The sequence below is a fragment of the Myxine glutinosa genome, chromosome 7, assembly GCF_964187855.1.
Source record: "Myxine glutinosa chromosome 7, kmMyxGlut1.1, whole genome shotgun sequence".
NCBI classification, from domain to species: Eukaryota; Metazoa; Chordata; class Myxini; order Myxiniformes; family Myxinidae; genus Myxine; species Myxine glutinosa.
In genome coordinates, this window is record NC_136267.1 from 106,442,942 (window position 1) to 106,462,017 (window position 19,076).

Consider the following 19,076-nt stretch of genomic DNA (forward strand, 5'->3'; position numbering starts at 1 on the left):
TTTTATGCAATTTACGCCTATGCATTGAGACGTGGCAAAAATGGTTAAATGTATATGTATTATTTATTGTATGGATTTACTTCACGAGAAAAAAAGAAAAGTTACGTATCATTGGCAAATGTACTTTTAAACGATTGCCTGCAATGATTTTTCACACGTTTTACAGGTGGAAATTAAACTTCCAGTACCCATGCTGACCATTGCATCTCATGACAATTTACGAAAAGATATGAATAAATTATTTTCAATTATTTGCACTACATTAAGTCGGTATTAGATGCACAGATGTCCATGTATTGAAACATTTCAGTGTTCATAGACATTTCAATGTCTTGCACAATTTTAAATCCTATCCCAACAATGTACTTGTATCGTATGTAATGCATCATGACAGCAGAAATGAATGATATGTTTATTTTCCTTCGTTTTGCTACAGAGCCATGTGCTTGAATGAACATTAGATTCTATAAAGGTGTGCAATATATGTTATTACATGCAAATATCATGAAACCATTATTAAATCAGATTAATGATCTTTATTAAACAAGAACTTTAATATCCATTTATTTGCATGTAGATCAAATATAGATAGATGTAGGCTGTAGTTAAAATCATGCAGATCACAGAATATAAAAGAAGTTGTCCTAGCAAGCATTATGAGACATGAATCGCTCCTTCCAAGCATTTACACTGGATATATTAGTACATGTATATGAAGCTCAAAGGGTTAAAGGGATGCTGGTGGAGTGAAATCCATGTTTATGGATTTATGGGCTGCACTATACAAAATGATGATGGTCATAACTGAAATATGCAGTAAGCTTTGACTTTAAAAAGTACAAATTCATAAGAATGCATCTTAATGTACCCTGCCCCAGGCAAGAAATCAAGAACACCAGAAACAAACTAAAAATTATTATTACTCATATTCACAAGCCATTCTGGTGGTAACAATTTCTTGTAAGGTAAAGTTGAAAACATAAATTATGATGGGATATTTGTTTCAAGATAACAGAATGTTGACACCTGGAGAATTCGTAACAGAGACAATAATTGTCGTTCATTTTACTGTTGCCGATTTTACCAATGATAAGCATTTAAATTTGAAATTGAATCAATGCTCAGGACGCCTTACAAGTGAAGTAACCATACAAATGCATTCCAAAATATGCTTTTAGTTGATGTCATGACCATCCCAAAGTTTTACTTGTGCATTACTTTCTGTGCTTTCCTGTTTTTTCGCTGTTTGCTTAATTCCATCGAGTTTCTGTTCCTGAATTTCAGCTCATAGTGAATACGCAAACTCACAAAAGTACAAACAATTTTTGATTTCACTTGGTCCCTGCATAGTTCTAGTTCTCTGTACTCAAATAGATTGCTTATGGCACCGTTGATGAGAAATGCAATGTTGTTCCTTGACATGTTAGCATTTGAAAACTCTTCCCGGAAAACCTCTTCACAACGTTTGCAGAAAGACAAAAAATGATCAGATGGGACCATCAGCGAACCAAAGTCGGACTTGAGCGTATTGTAAGCCTTGTGGTGGATGTAAAGCAGAGACGCATCATCCACTTCATCACTCAAGGAGAGCAGTGCCTCCCTGCAGACCTGACACTTTGAGAACTCGGGTCCAGCAAGGCAACGGCGACAAACATAGCCAGCAATATACGCAAGTGTATTTTCTTCTGGTAGATTAAAAGGCACATGTGTGAACATACGAGCAGAACTCTTCTGTGGCTGTGTAGCAGGCTTGTTAGGAAGACTAGTCTTCCTTTTCTCTGTAGTTAATGTCTGCAGCGTCAGTATGAACTTGTTCGAGTCTGGTGAGCAGTTTGCTCCAACATTTGGTTTGATTAGTTCGGCCACCATTACCATTCTAAAGGCACATCTAAATTCCCTCGCTGATGGGTTATCTCTGCAACCACCCTTCGGACGAATCGTTGCAAAAAAAAATTCTACTATGTCCTGGTTAAGTCGTGATGTAAACAGCAACTTAATGTCTTCGTTTGTCTGAAGGTCATCCCATAACTGCGACAAACAAGATATCGCAAGGCGCCAGCTCTTGATGAAGAGGATGTTCTTTGCTCCAATCACCTTTAGTAGGGTCAGTATACGAAAAAAACTCACCTAACCCCCAAAAAATTGATACAAAAGGTTTTTCAATGGATTCTGGTACCATTGGGCATGCTAAATAACATACTAAAAATCTAGTAACATCTGACTTCCGGAAAGGGGTCATTTTCAAGATGGCGTCCAAGATGGCCGCCGGGAGCTTAAAATGGCCATATCTCAATTATTATTCAACCTAGAAAGGTGGTTTTGGTGTCTAACCCTAGGTTTTATGGCCCAAGGAATCCAATTGAATCAATAAAATTACCATCAGTTAATTATTTATTGACAAGTCCAAGATGGCATCCCAAGGTGACATCCTGATCCACTAAAATGGCTCTGTCGAATAGTAGTCAACCTAGAGAGATTTTTTTCAGTGTGTATACCTAGGTTTAAGGCACCCAGGAAATCATCAAAATTACTTAAATAAGCACAAAGTAATCAGGTAAGCCAGGTTTGCCAGCCCATTAGGCATTTGTTGTCTTCTACAGTTAGTCACTATTCATCGTCATCCTCCGACTCCTCTGGAAGAAACTTGTTATGTGGATTGTCACATTCTTCGTTTATCATGCCCAATGGTACCAGAATCCATTGAAAAACCTTTTGTATCAATTTTTTTGGGGTTCAACCATATATTGACCCCTCTATACTTTTCGGTATCCACGAGACTCCAGAAATTTGTGACAGATTGCCTTAAGTTTCAACTGAATGTCATTTTGAAGGCTGATAATATGGATTTTGTTTATGCATACATGTACCAAATAATATACATATTTGTTACATATTTAGGTGAATGTATGTAAATTACCATGCAGGTCTTTGCTTCCGTGTGTAGTATATTAAGTTGTTGTGTAGTTGTTGTGGTTGGAGGGTCAGGAGCCCTTCTGAAAGAGTGGCAGGAAACGGAAGTGGCCGGAAGCGGAAGTGACGAAAAGGGAGGAAAAGACACGAGGGAAAGGAAGGTTTTTCTTCTTCCTCGCCCCGCGACGACGAGAAGGTGGAATCGACCTTACGCTGCGCGGAAAACGCGCCGTGGCGAAACGTCTGGCGAGAGGAGTTACCTGGGCGGTAAATACCTTTTGACACGTCCAGTCACCGTGAGTTCGTGCACGAAACCAAGCGTCCGGGACAGTTTGCCCCGTCTACAAAGACGCGTACGGGTCCGCACGTTGGGCCTCGCTCGCGTCGAAAGCCGCGCTGGGTTTTGCCCCGTCTACAAAGACGCGTACGGGTCCGCACTTGGGGCCTCGCGCACGTTGGACGCCGCGCTGGGTTTGCCCCGTGGCTTGGCAAGGAGGTGCGCTGCAGCCGCGGCCCCAGTCCGAGACGGCACGTTTAGAGCACGTCCGCCCGGGGCTCGTTCAACCGCCCGTGTGCGGAGAGGAGAGACATTGACCACGGAGGGAGTCAGGAGTGGGGCTCACGTGAGGAAGGTATAAGATTAAGATGGCCATCTTAGAGTTTGTGTAGATGAGTTCACATGGTTGTAATATTGATTGTGCCTGGTTGTGTATTGTTGATTGCTCGGGGAAAATCTCCGTGGTTGTGTCTTTGAAAGTGTTTGGTATCATTACCATTGGAAATATATACTTGCACATCAGTTGTCGCCTGGGTGAAATTCCTATGGATTGCGTGGCGAATGCGCCTATATAATACTATTTGCTGGCGAAGGTCCTCTCACGGTCCGGGGGTCACCGAGACCTGGTATGCACTGAGGGGACCACGTAACAGAATTGGGGGCTCGTCCAAATTACGATTTGCGGTTTCGCAATTGGGTCTACGTCCGGGATCTAAAAGTGTATAAAATAATAAAATAATAATATTTTTGGTAATTAAAATTTATTAATTAATTATTAATTGGTAATATTTTTTTTTTGAGAAATTGGGGAAAGTCTTGGGGTGAAGGTTAACAGGTGTTAACGATAGGCACCATGGCGTTTGTGGCACAGAACTTTGGGGTAACCCCGAGTGAGGCACAGTTCCGAGCGTTGCTAAAGTCGGATCTCTTGAAATTGGCCAAACATTTTAACTTGGAGGTCCGAACTAATTTGAGGAAGGCAGAGTTGCAGGCCACGGTGATACAATCTATGGTGGGATTAGGAACATGGGACGAGTTAGCCTGGGAGTGGCTACCCGAAGAACCAGAAGACGTGGAGCTCCGGAAACTGGAGTTACAATTACGGAGCCAGGAACGGATCAAAGAAGAAGAAAGGAAAGCAGAAAAGGAAAGAGCAGAAGAAGAAAGGAAAGCAGAAAAGGAAAGAGCAGAAGAAGAAAGGAAAGCAGAAAAGGAAAGAGCAGAAGAAGAAAGGAAAGCAGAGGAGAGGAGAGAAGAGAAACAAGCAGAGGAAAGGAGAGTGGAACGAGAACTCCAGGAAAGGTTAGCAGAAGAAGAAAGGAAAGCAGAAAAGGAAAGAGCAGAAGAAGAAAGGAAAGCAGAAAAGGAAAGAGCAGAAGAGGAAAGGAAAGCAGAAGAGAGGAGAGAAGAGAAACAAGCAGAGGAAAGGAGAGTGGAAAGAGAACTCCAGGAAAGAAGAGAAAAGGAACAAGCAGAGGAAAGGAGAGCTGCAAGGGACCTCGAAGCAGAGGAGAGAAAAGCGGAAAGGGAATTAAAGGAACGTGACATGCAGCTTCAGCAAGAAATCAAATTCAAGGAGCTGGAGTTAATGAGAGAACGGGGAGAGGCACCACCCTTGCTGACGGGGTCGACACCTAACCAGAAAACCTGGGATGTGGGCAGACATGTGAGGCTGGTTCCACCGTTCAGTGAAAAAGAAGTCGCGAAATTTTTTCCACACTTTGAGAAAGTGGCTCGACAATTAAACTGGCCGGAGGAGGCATGGACCATACTCGTGCAAAGTGTGCTGGTGGGGAAAGCTCAGGAAATTTATTCGGCGCTACCAATGGACCAATGTGCAGATTATGAGGTACTGAAGAAGCACATCCTCAAAGCCTATGAGTTGGTTCCGGAAGCTTACAGGCAAAAATTCAGGAATGCCAGGAAGAGGGAGAGTGAGACCCATGTGGAGTTTGCCAGAGTGAAAGAAAACATGTTTGATCGGTGGTGTGAGTCAAAAGGAGTCGGGAAAGACTTCGAGACATTGCGGGACTTGATCCTGGTGGAGGAATTCCAGCAGTGTGTCCACGAGGACATCAAAGTGTACCTGCAGGAAAAGAAGGTACCAAAGTTGTGGGACGCAGCCACCATGGCAGATGATTATGCCTTAACCCACCGAATAGGGGTCCACGAACCTAACTCCTCGCCTAGATCTCCGCAGGGGAGGTGGGGAACAGCAGGTGCGGAGAACGACCATACATGGCGGCGGCCTCGAGATGATTATGGGGACAACTATGATACCCCACCGGTTCGAAATCAGAGGGATGCGGGCCCAAGACAAACTTATAGTTCGGGGGGCCCGAGGCAGACCCCGAGTTTTTCCTCCGGGCCTACTTGCGCGTTTTGCAAAAAACCTGGACACTTGATGTCCAGTTGTTACCTCATGAAAAGGGACAACCCAGAGCGGAGTCCGACTATTACAACTCCGAATGCGATGGCTAGCGTAAGAAATCGCCATCAAGAGGGTTACCAACCATTTATTTCCGAGGGGTTTGTGTCACTGGATGGAGCCTCGACTAACCGGAGACCGGTTAGGATATTGAGAGACACAGGGGCCCATCAATCTTTAATGCTTGAAGGCATTTTGCCATGGTCCGAGGAGACGGCAACGAGGGATAGTGTTCGTTTACAGGGGATCGGGGGCGGTGTTAGTGCTCCCCTTCAGGTCATCCAGTTGGAGTCCGATTTGGTGTCAGGACCGGTCACCGTCGGTTTACAAGCCACGTTTCCTGTAGAGGGTGTATCTGTGGTTCTCGGGAATGATTTGGCCGGGGGTCAAGTTTATGGTAACCTGAGGGTTGATAAAGAGCCCAGCAGGGAAAATAACACCACACCAGCTCGGGATGGTGACAAAAGTGCCAAGTTATTTGTAGGGGGACTGAACTTCAAAACAGAGGAAGAAGTTCTGACCTCTGTCTTCAACAGATATGGGCCGCTGGTGGAAGTGCGGTTGGTAAGAGACTGGGAAACGCAACAGTCAAGAGGGTTCGGCTTTGTCACGTTTGCCAGCACAAAAGACGCCAGAGAGGCAGAGAAGAATTGGAATGGCAAGGATTTGGAGGGTCGGACCATAACAGTAGGGAAGGCATGTCGTAGGCGTCGAGAGGTCTACAGGAGAGGACAACTGGGCGGTAGTTTTGGTGGTGGCCGCAGTCAATATTATTATGGAGGCTCCCTGAGTTACGGCCGCTCCCGAAGGAAGAATTGGCAAAGTAGTGGCCGAGAAGAAGACCGGTATTCAGGGGACTACAGGGACCAGTGGTCCCACCCTAATTATTAGGGACGTTCTGAGAAGTTGAAGCACTGAAGGCGGCGGAGCCGTCGAGCCAAGATTCCTACACGAATTAACCGTGAACGCCGTTCCTAAAGGCGTCCATGTAGTGAACTTTCCTGCACGGACTAACCGTGAACTCCACGTTCCTCAAGGCGCCCATGTAGAGAACTTTCCTGCACGGACTAACCGTGAACTCCACGTTCCTCAAGGCGCCCATGTAGAGAACTTTCCTGCACGGACTAACCGTGAACTCCGCGTTCCTAAAGGCATCCATGTAGTGAATACTCGGCTTGGCCTCCCGGAAAAGTGCTATCGAGTGGCTTAACTGGCTTTATTTTTAAGTGATAACTGTGCCCGGGGGGAACTGATAATGTGGGGGGGTTGAGTTATCTGGTTGTTTCTCCAAATTGGCCGGCAAAGAAAGTTTTCGCTGGGTTCAAACTTTCTTTCTTGAAGGGGGGGAGTGTTACATATTTAGGTGAATGTATGTAAATTACCATGCAGGTCTTTGCTTCCGTGTGTAGTATATTAAGTTGTTGTGTAGTTGTTGTGGTTGGAGGGTCAGGAGCCCTTCTGAAAGAGTGGCAGGAAACGGAAGTGGCCGGAAGCGGAAGTGACGAAAAGGGAGGAAAAGACACGAGGGAAAGGAAGGTTTTTCTTCTTCCTCGCCCCGCGACGACGAGAAGGTGGAATCGACCTTACGCTGCGCGGAAAACGCGCCGTGGCGAAACGTCTGGCGAGAGGAGTTACCTGGGCGGTAAATACCTTTTGACACGTCCAGTCACCGTGAGTTCGTGCACGAAACCAAGCGTCCGGGACAGTTTGCCCCGTCTACAAAGACGCGTACGGGTCCGCACGTTGGGCCTCGCTCGCGTCGAAAGCCGCGCTGGGTTTTGCCCCGTCTACAAAGACGCGTACGGGTCCGCACTTGGGGCCTCGCGCACGTTGGACGCCGCGCTGGGTTTGCCCCGTGGCTTGGCAAGGAGGTGCGCTGCAGCCGCGGCCCCAGTCCGAGACGGCACGTTTAGAGCACGTCCGCCCGGGGCTCGTTCAACCGCCCGTGTGCGGAGAGGAGAGACATTGACCACGGAGGGAGTCAGGAGTGGGGCTCACGTGAGGAAGGTATAAGATTAAGATGGCCATCTTAGAGTTTGTGTAGATGAGTTCACATGGTTGTAATATTGATTGTGCCTGGTTGTGTATTGTTGATTGCTCGGGGAAAATCTCCGTGGTTGTGTCTTTGAAAGTGTTTGGTATCATTACCATTGGAAATATATACTTGCACATCAGTTGTCGCCTGGGTGAAATTCCTATGGATTGCGTGGCGAATGCGCCTATATAATACTATTTGCTGGCGAAGGTCCTCTCACGGTCCGGGGGTCACCGAGACCTGGTATGCACTGAGGGGACCACGTAACAATATTCCTTTTGAAATGAAAATTAATTGTTTGTCAGATTTTTCAGTCCACTCCCCCCCCCCCCCCTCCCCAATATAAAATAGTCTGTCCCTTGCCATAACCTCTCAAGCTTTGTACAAACCTTTGTCTGTAATTATCACTGAATACTGTGGACTGGAGTCACAGGTGGCAGTGGTGTAGACACATTACACTCTTATCTCCAATCTGAAACACACACTTGGTTCATTAGCTGGTGAGTCGGAGGATGACGATGAATAGCGACTAAGTGTATTTTATTTTATTTTTATTTTTTTTGTATACAAGATCGAGGCTCGTGAAAGAGCGAACATTAATCACACAGAAAGACAAACCGACACATAAAACATATAACATCGGGAGCGGTAGACAAGATGGGGAGAGAGGGGGAAGGACACAAACACAACATTTGAGAGCAGGGACCGAGAGGCATGGAGACATCGAGAGATCTGAGAGAGGGCGAGGGCTTTGGGGGGGGGGGGGCATGGGAAGGGGGCGGTGGGAGAGGTATAAAACATATGGACACTGCCAGGACTTCCAGGAAAGAAGTTATAAGACAACAAATGCCTAATGGGCTGGTAAACCTGGCTTACTGGATTACCTGATTACTTTGTGCTTATTTAAGTAATTTTGATGATTTCCTGGGTGCCTTAAACCTAGGTATACACACTGAAAAAATCTCTCTAGGTTGACTACTATTCGACAGAGACATTTTAGTGGATCAGGATGTCACCTTGGGATGCCATCCTGGACTTGTCAATAAATAATTAACTGATGGTAATTTTATTGATTCAATTGGATTCCTTGGGCCCTAAAACCTAGGGTTAGACACCAAAACCACCTTTCTAGGTTGAATAATAATTGAGATATGGCCATTTAAAGCTCCTGGTGGCCATCTTGGACGCCATCTTGAAAATGACCCCTTTCCGGAAGTCAGATGTTACTAGATTTTTAGTATGTTATTTAGCATGTCCAATGGTACCAGAATCCATTGAAAACCTTTTGTATCAATTTTTTGGGGGTTCAACCATATATTGACCCCTCTACTTCAAACTGTTTAGGATGGGCATACATGTCTCTTAGTCAGGTTTGTTATGTAATTTCGTTCTTTTTTTGTGGAGATTAGCAAAACTATACATTTTTGGAAAGCTGATAGCACCTGGAATCCGAAAAACCATGTTTCCATTTGCGAAAATTTTTCTTTGGCGGCCATATTGGATTTTCAAAATGGCCACCATCGGAAACCTATTTTTCGCGATATCTCAACATCCGAACCACCTAGAGTGCTGATTCCAACACCTATACCCACATTTTTGGGGATGAGGAATCACATGAAGCCATCTAAAATAATCTACACCTACCCTGGGATACCAGGTGGCAGCCTACAGCGGATTTTCAAGATGGCCACTTTCAGGAAACATGTTTTTTTCTGAATATGTATACCACATTGAGTGATGTTTCGCTACATTGTGGCACACGGATCATAATTATGAAACCACATCCCTCATATATCCTAAACAGGTGATTTATGTATTCAAGAGGTAAGTATATAGAGATGAGGCTATACAATCCATAATTATACATGTAATAATTACTTTTATTTGAACATAGAATATTTCCCATAGATGAAATTTTATCTTTGTCAACATTCATCAACATTTTGTCCTCATAGGTTTTCAAATGTCCTCATCACTGTCGTCAGAGCAGAGAACAGGTTGACAGTCATCGTCGTTTTCACATTCGGAGCTGCACAAACACAAGTCTGTGCATGCCAAGTCATTGGCACGGCACGAACACCGTCTCGATGAGCAGTCTCCTTTGCACTGACATCTGACCATCTCAAGTATTGCTTTCGGTGCTGGTGGTACATCTGTCATTAGTGGTTTCAATTCCCCATCGTTGTCCTTGAAGTAGCCATGTTGCTGTGGATCCAGGAACACTTGATGTGCGATAGTAGCCTGAGCCCATACCCTTGCCTGAAGATGTACACGATCAACATGCTGATTTAGAGCCCCTAGCGTTGGAGGTAACTTGTGACTTTCAGTCATGTGTTTACAGAAGAGGTACCAGCGCAACTCCGGAATGCTGTTGATACATATTCCCTTTGGTACGTACACTGCACATACAAATCTTGCCAAGTTGGACATCTGATCTGCGGTCACATCTGCAGCATCACCGAGCATTCTCATGGCCTGTATCACGTCACTATCGGCTCAAACGAAAGCTTCAAACCATGTTGTTTTGCCTATTCGCGAAAACCATCCAGTATTTTCTGCTCCTGTGAATGTGTGGAATGCTGGCAATGCCTTGGCCTTTTCGACGCCAAGATTGTTCCAGATTGGTTGTACTTGCACAAGGCCCGACACAAGGGAGACAGCAGTGTTTTTGAGCAGAACATCATAGTTAGCTATGACCAAGACCAGGACATCCGTATCAGGAGAGAAGAAGGTAAGCTGTTCTGCGTTGGGATTGCGGCGAGTTGCCAGCACTGCTTGGTGAATCATCAGAGTGTCTGCCTCCTCATGATTATTGTCTTCAAAATGCACGCCTTTGTTACTCTTGGCCTTTCCTGCTGCACATATAATTATCAGCTTGGAGGCATCTCTGTTGTACTCCAACGTTTTCTCAGCCAGATATTCTGCCAAATCTGACTTTGTCTGAGCGTGTGACAAGAACCGCTTCATGGTGATGTGTTGGATCTTGGTATTGTCCTTCACTTGGTACTGGACTGGATTGTGCCCCCCTCATCTTTTTTGTCTTGTGCTTTGCTTCAACGAATCGGCCTTGTAAGTATCAAACATGAGGATAACTTCGTCAAAATGTCTTGTCAGTGACATCAATCTGGTATTAAAGCTGACACTGAGATCTTCAACGGTTACTGTTGCAGCTGGTTTTGTCGACAATTTCTGTACAAGAACCATGGCGTCGACTACTGCTATTTTCATAGCTGCAGAGTTATGGACTTGAGCTTGAGGACTTGAGGTCGGAGCTAAGTCACCCGGAGCTAAGTCTCCATGTTTCACAAGGAGATGGATTAACTTTGACTTGTCAAGGCAAGGAAGCAGGTCACCGTTTGGTGCGAACAAGGCGCGAGGTGTAAGGGTGAATTCGTAGTTGCCTATTGCGTCTTTCTGGTCAACATCACGGCTTGATTTTGTCAATATCATCAGCCTTCCATACAAGTCTTTTGTTTCCTTCAAGTCGACTGACTTGTCCCTGAGCATGATCTTGGTCTTCTTCACACCAGACAAGTACATCGTGTTGTTTTCTTTTTTCACGGGTGCAAATAAGCTGACTGTTCCGTTGATTCTTTCGTCAACATACTCTTCGTACAAGTGTTGACCAATGTTGTCGATATTCAGGATTTGTGACGTGTGCTCCTCTGGGACATAGGCATGTGTGATCAAGTTGTATATGCTATTTCCTTCTGTGGTAAATGGATTGCCATGACTTATGATAGCAGCCTTGATCTTTTCTGTTTTGGTGTCGAACTGATCTTTGAATTCTCTGGTCAGCCGTGACAATTCTGGAGAGGCCATAAAGAATCTCTGCCTTGCATTGGCATTATTGGAGATGCCTGGAAGTCCAGAATGAACCTTCATTGCTCTGTTTTCCTGTTCACAAGCGTGGTCTGCACCGATTGATACAAAGGGGATGCTAGATTTCGTTACTGAGATATTTCCATTCTCGAGTTCCCTGTATGTGGCCGGATGCGTCTTCCTCAGGTCATACATATCTGCTATGTATCGCGGCCAAAGACGTTTGTATTTGATACGATCCATGGAGAAAAATAGCTTGCTGAGTGCCTCACCAGATTCGAGGTGGAGTTTGAGATCTGCGTCCCGAGAAGCTTCCACAAAGAACAGAATTGTCTCCACTCGATGCAGGTAATTCATCAAGGACTTGAACATGGCTTTTTTGGATTGTTCTGTTTCCCAAGTCTTGAATATGTTCACAACATCAGCTGTAGTGATGACATTCAACAGTTTTGTGTTGGCTTCTTTCACACTTGTGGCTTTGGTGAACTTGTCCTTTTCTGAACATGCCTCGTCTATTTCTTCTGACATATCTGAGCAAACGGCTTTCAACTGTGGATAATCTTTGAAGAACAGGTCCAGCGCCATTTCATAAAGTGCTATATATGAATAAATATGAGCACGGAGAGTGCGTTTGTAATGCGAACATCTCAGGATCTGCCTTGTTGTTGAAGGTCCGTAGAGGTCGGCCTCTATCCACGCGTCATCAATACCTGAGTTCTCAATGGAAGTACCCAGGGCTCTCAAAGCAGCCATGACCACATGCAGCTCGCCAAGCCGAGGTACAACGGTACCTTTCAGGTCTGGCCTTGCATCCAGCAGCCTTATCACCTTTTCATAGAGGGCCATATCCCAGGAAATGACTGTAGGGTGGCTTGTACCAACAACTAAGTTCTTTAGCTGAGTTGTCTGAGAGATGACGGTCAGAAGAGTCGACCACTCATGTGCTACTTCAGGTAGAAGGGGTAAGACTCCGACTTGTGTCAAACTGTGACTACCCGACAGCAATGAGTGGTATCCTGCCCAACCAGGTATATATGTGCTGTTTGATTTCTGCATTCTGGTGATCATAGAAGCAACCAACCATCCTAGATGTGTAAGGTGATACGCTGGTGATATACCATCCTTGCTGATGTGGAATGTGTCTGTTCTCTTTATGGTTTTCGGCACCGGCTTGTCACAATGAAGCATAGGAACCTGGTACGGGGTCACTGACAAACTGGTAGTGTCAGCTATGCGCAGTTGTGGCGCCAATGTTTCTCCTTGAGTGTCACGTTTTTGATAAACAGCAATGATTGTTCCATGGGTTGTCCCTTTGCCATCCACGCTGTCTTCAGCAAAGTCTGTGTTATCAGCTGCAAAAAACACAAAAGTTCCCTTCTTCAAAAATGGAGGAACATAAAGTCCTTGGAACTTCAGGGTGTTTTCCACAATGGCATTTGCTAGGGCTGTTTCGAGGTGCATAACACGACTGTACGAGACACAGTAACCTTGAGAGCAGAGACTTTCCAGGAGTTTCTTGTTTCTTGTGTCATGGTGAACTGCCAAGGCTAATCCTAGAGACTGTGGAGTTTCTTGTGATTTGGTTGATCGGAAGGTCGCAGAATCAGTTTTGGGCCTATAGTTCACTTGCTTGTCAGATTTGAATCCACCCAATAGCATCTGACTAACAGTGAGTACTTCTCTGTTAACGTGAGTGGTTCGTTTTTCAGTTTCTAGTGTTTCTGTTGGCCCCACCATAACCCATCTGATCATTGCGTGGAGTGCTGCTGGAACATCATCTGTGCTGCTAGTGACCTGTATAGCATCGGATGAGTTTTCCTGTTGGTGGAAGTTCTTGATAATTCTGCGCAATGCCTTTGCTGCTTTATAGATAATATTCAGATCGTCTACTTCACTTTCTATCATGGCAGACTGAACCATATCGGATTCGCATGCATCTGGGGAGTAAAGAACAGAAGGTTTTCTCCTGTCCTTTTGCCTAACAGACGTTACGTGTGGTAGTTCTAGAAGAATTCTCTCCTTGAGCCAGTGTCTACTATATGCAGGGCAGTGGTGCGCCAATGCATCTGTGCCACCAAGCAAGTTGATGTATGTTGTTTCAATATGTGCCATGGATAAGTATTGTTTATTCTGAGTTTGACAGTCGACAAGGCTAATCAACTCAATCAAACATGATGTTTGAAACGGATGACCTCTCTCTGTTGTTCCCTTGTTATCCTTGGTACGTAACACATGGAATACATTTGTTGTCCAACATGACTTGTGGTATTGAACATCGATTGCATGTGCATCAGTGGGTGAGATGGATGTGTTTAACCTAGTTTGCAGGGTGAGATTTCCAGACAGCTCCACAGCATCGTGTAATGCTTTCCCACCGTTTTCTGTTCTCAATGTGTACAATTTTTGCTCGTTATCTTCCTGGCAGAAAAAGCAATGTTCCTTAATGAATGGAGCTGTTGCAGAACGTGTAAACGGACTGGTGGTGGAAGTTGATGGTTCGTCCAGTTCTGTGCTTTTTCGCTTTTGTCCACGTTTTTTCTCTGTGTAGGAGCCGGCTGAAATGTGATATTGATGGCGGTCTTTGGCACGTTGTACCTTCTCTTTGTTGGTTGCATTTGAATAACAGATACGATGCCAAACTGCATTATTGAATTGCAGACTTTCACTTGTTTCATCCTTTAAGCGACTGTGAATTTTAACATATTTTCCATCATGGTAGGCTGCTCTATCATTAAGGGTTTGTAGCAAGTGTTCAAACGAGTCCGGTTTGGGCTGCTGGACAAGCGTTCCATATTTTGCTGAAGCGGTTTGACAAATTATGCAGTGCTGCCACTGTGTGGGCTGAGTCGTAACTTCACTCATCTTCTCTCAAGACCTGCAAATATATAAAACGACAACAGGTAAGTAATTGTGAGCTTCATGAGGTTTATTTTAAATGAACTATTAGGTCTGATATAATGACTTTCCATGTACATGAACTGAACATGTTGAAATGATTATTTTCATGTACATGAATTATGAAATGAAATGAAATGAGTAGATTATTTTAGATGGCTTCATGTGATTCCTCATCCCCAAAAATGTGGGTATAGGTGTTGGAATCAGCACTCTAGGTGGTTCGGATGTTGAGATATCGCGAAAAATAGGTTTCCGATGGTGGCCATTTTGAAAATCCAATATGGCCGCAAAAGAACAATTTGCGCAAATGGAAACATGGTTTTTCGGATTCCTGGTGCTATAAGCTTTCCAAAAATGTATAGGTTTGCTAATCTCCACAAAAAAAGAACGAAATTATAAATCTGAACATAATGAACCTGACTATCTGTAAAAAATGTAATATGTTCAGAGTTCTTTGACAGAGGTCGCTTTAGCTTCTTCGGGTCTCTAAAAAAAATCTGCTATTGAGAGTCAAACATGCTGTCGATGGTCTCTATAAATTCTGCAGTGTAAACAGCTTCTCCTGCAAGTTTTCCCAGAGCTGCATATGTGTATACTCCGGCTGCCACAGTATGACTGAGTACCTGAGCAGCCTTGTTAACTCTCATTTTTGAAAAGCTATTCAGTTCAAAATGCGATTTTGTTAGTTTGCTTGCCTTTCTGATGGGTAACTGTGAGTCATGTTCATAAAATTGCCGTATGTATGACCACCTCACATGCCATTTTTACCATCTGGAACATGTGTGTTGTGAACAGCTTCCGGGTTGTCGGCGAGCGCAAGCTCACTCTGCCTGCCTGCTAAAATGGCCGCCGAGCGCGTCCATTGGATACTTCACTGTTTCGCACGTGTGGGCTATCTTTCTCCGCTTTACGATCTTTGCTATAAATCATCAGAAAGACGTTAGTCAAGCACACTGTACAAGTGACACGCTTTCTTATCTGCGCATGCGCATAGCAGGGTTCAGGGTTGATTGAGTAGGCGTGGGGAAGGGCGTGGCCTTGCCAAACTACGATGGCCTCGGTTGAGCACGAGAGCACACGTTCTCAGAGAGCATCTGTAAATATTTAAATGTATAAATGAACTGGATAAACAAATTATAACAAAGGATGCTGCACCAAGTAAAACTCCAGTCATTGCCATTGAGAGAGGCACTGCTGCGAAATACACACCGTCTGAATAATTATTGTAATATTTGAGTAGATGATGTTCTACTACTGATTTACAAATGTTGTAGTACAAACTTTATAGACGTGCTCACCTGTGGTGTACTGAGGGTGTCTGGCATAATTTTAATTTTTTTTTTGGAATAACAATTTTCCCTCTTCCCTCCTGCCCCCCCCCCCCCCCTCTCCTCTCCTCCCTTACCCCCTGCTTCCACATTCCTCTCCAAAATCCCCAATCCCAGTAGCCATAGGTAAGAGGGCATAGACATAAGGAAACTAGGATCTTTATATTTAAACATTAATTAATTGACCATTGACCACTCCAGGCGATGCAGTATGCCAAAACAAAGATGAAAGGATCACTAAATGTCAGTTCAAAACTTATTAAACTAGGGGGCCCGTTGGCCCATTGGACCAAATTTTAATTGGGGACTTTTGGATCTTCGGGAACTTTTGGGTCTTTGGTGACTTTTGGGTGTTCGGGGACTTTTGAGTCATCAGGGTCATCTGGGTCTTTTTGGTCCTCAGGGACTTTTGGATCATCCTGGTTTTTTTGGGTGCTTTTGGTTCATCGGGACTTTTTGGTTATCTGGGTCTTTTGGGGGCTTTTGGATCTTTGGGAACTTTTGGCTCTTTGGGGACTTTTGGGTCAACAGGGTATTTTGGGTCATCAATGACTTTTTGGGTCCTTGGGGACTTTTTGGTCCTCGTGGACTTTTGGGTGATCTGGGTCTTTTGGGTCATCAAGGACTTTTGGATCATCTGGGTGTTTTGGGTCCTCGAGAGTGTTTTGGGTCTTTGGGGACTTTTGTGGCATCTGGGTATTTTGGGTCATCAAGGACTTTTGGGACTTTTGTGTGTTTTGGGTCCTTGGGGACTTTTGAGTCATTTGGGTCTTAAAGGTCATCTGGGTCATCTGTGTTGGAGGGTCTTCCAAGGTCTAAGCCTAAGGGGTCTCAGCAGTCTAAAGGGTTAAAATGCACATTTGAATAGTACTTAATTAATTGACGTCAAAAAGTATGACACACACACACACACACACACACACACACACACACACACACACACACACACACACACACACACACACACACACACACACACACACACACACACCTCCATTTGTAGCAGATGTTCTTTTCGACGGCATCATCCTGCCTTGGATCATTCATAGAGGCTCCGGTCGTAAGTTTGTTTACTTACAAACAGGTCACTTCATTCCCGTACTCTGGTCGGCTCAGCGCACTCCCACTCATCGTCCCAGCGCACCTGGTCACAGCAACGCACACGATCGCACCTCCTGTGTGCAAACCCTGGCTAAATCACCTGAGTTCATCCCCACCGTACAAAGCAACATCAAGCTCACCCTGTTCAATACCCGGTCCCTCAACAACAAAAGCCTCATCCTGAACGATTACATTCTGGAAAATAAACTGGACTTTCTCTGTCTCACTGAAACCTGGCAACAACCACTGGACTACTTCTCACTCAACCTCACTACACCCAATGGATATTCCTACATCAATAAACCATGCTCGGAGGGCCGAGGTGGTGGAATTGCCGTAATTCACCGACAGGACATCAAGACCAGCCTCATCTCCATCTCATCTGCTCCATCATTTGAACACCTGGCTTTTAAACTCTCTGGTCACACACAGTCAGTCATGGCTGTCGTCTACCGCCCTCCCAAACCACACCCATCATTCCTGTCTGACTTCTCCTACTTTCTGACCCAGCTCTGTTCCCTCTCCCCCTCAATCCTCCTCCTCGGTGATTTCAATATCCACATGGACTCCACAGACTCCACAATAACCACCGACTTCACTGATTTACTCACCTGCTTTAACCTCACTCAACATGTCAACTTTCCTACCCATAACCGTGGGCACATTCTGGACCTTGTCTGCTCTACTGGATTAATTTGGCACCATCTCTCTGGCTCCGACCTCACCCTCTCTGACCACTTAGCCATCACTATGACCATCAACATCCCCACCCCAGCACCAAGGCATTATCGCACTATCAACTTCCGTAAGCTAAACGCTCTTTCACCTACCTCATTCTCTCCCACTCTCTCTGAAAAAATGTCCACTTCTCCCTTTGTTGACCTCCACACCCCTTCTGACCTCACTGACTACTACAACCACACTCTCTCCTGCTGCCTTGACCAGCTTGCACCTATAAAAACCAAAACAGTTTCTTTCACCCATTCTGCTCCCTGGTTTACCTCTGAACTCCGCCTGATGAAAACTCGTGCTCGCCAACTTGAAAGACTCCGCAATAAAACAGGTCTCACAATTCACTCCCAAGCCTACAAGGACCACCTACAACACTACAAAGATGCCCTCTCCCACGCCCGCTCCGCCTACTTCTCTCAAATTATCCACTCTGGCTCTGGAAACCCAAAAGCACTCTTCTCTACAATAAACAAACTCCTCAGCCCCCTGGACACCACCACCCAGTCATTCACAGTAGACAACTGCATCTCCTTCCTTTCATTCTTCCAAAGCAAAATTGACAACATCTACAGCAGCTTAACCACCACCGCACCTGCTCCCCCTCAAACCACCTGCCCCCCCCCTTATCCTGCCAACCCCTGTCTCAGTTCTCCCCAGTCTCCCCTACTGACCTCTCTGAACTCCTCATAGGAATGAAAACTGCCACCTGCACTCTTGACCCCATCCCCTCCAGCTTTGTCAAGGCCTCCCTTCCTGCTCTCTCTCCACTTATCAATGCAACAATAAACTCCTCCCTGTCTACAGGCATCGTCCCACCATCCCTCAAAATTGCTGCTGTTACCCCCATTCTGAAAAAACCTGGACTCAACCCTGACACCCTAAACAACTTCAGACCCATCTCCAACCTACCCTTTCTGTCAAAAGTTTTGGAACGCGCTGTAGCCACTCAACTCAAACATCACCTCTCTGCCAATAACCTGTATGAAACATTCCAATCCAGATTCCACTCCAACCACAGTACTGAAACTGCTCTCCTCAAAATCACCAACGACCTTCTCCTCTCCTCTGACGCTGGCAACCTCAACATTCTCATCCTCCTCGACCTCAGCGCTGCCTTTGACACCATCAATCACACCATCATACTCACCCGACTTGAAACCACCTTTAACATTACCGGCACTGCCCTCTCTTGGATCAAATTATACCTCTGACAGACGCCAGTTCATCTCCATCAATAACTGCAAATCCCCCACTGCTCCCCTCCCCCAAGGTGTCCCCCAAGGTTCAGTTCTTGGTCCCCTCCTCTTCATCCTGTACCTGTCCCCCCTTGGTCACTTAATCCACCGTCATGGTCTCCAATTCCACTGCTTTGCCGATGACATCCAGCTTTTCATCTCCACAAAGTCCATCTCCACCGCCACCCACTCTATCCTGACAAACTGCATCACTGAAATAAAATCCTGGCTTCAAATCAACTTCCTCAAACGTAACTATGATAAATCTGAAATAATCATCATTGGCCCAAAAACGCTCACCAAATCCACC

At 45.2% G+C, this 19,076-nt stretch overlaps 1 protein-coding gene across 1 annotated transcript in view; it reads right to left on the reverse strand.

The window, feature by feature from the left end:
• The window catches only part of INVS (inversin), a 481,353-nt gene that overhangs the window by 39,362 nt on the left and 422,915 nt on the right, over positions 1 to 19,076 (reverse strand). The window lies entirely within an intron of this gene.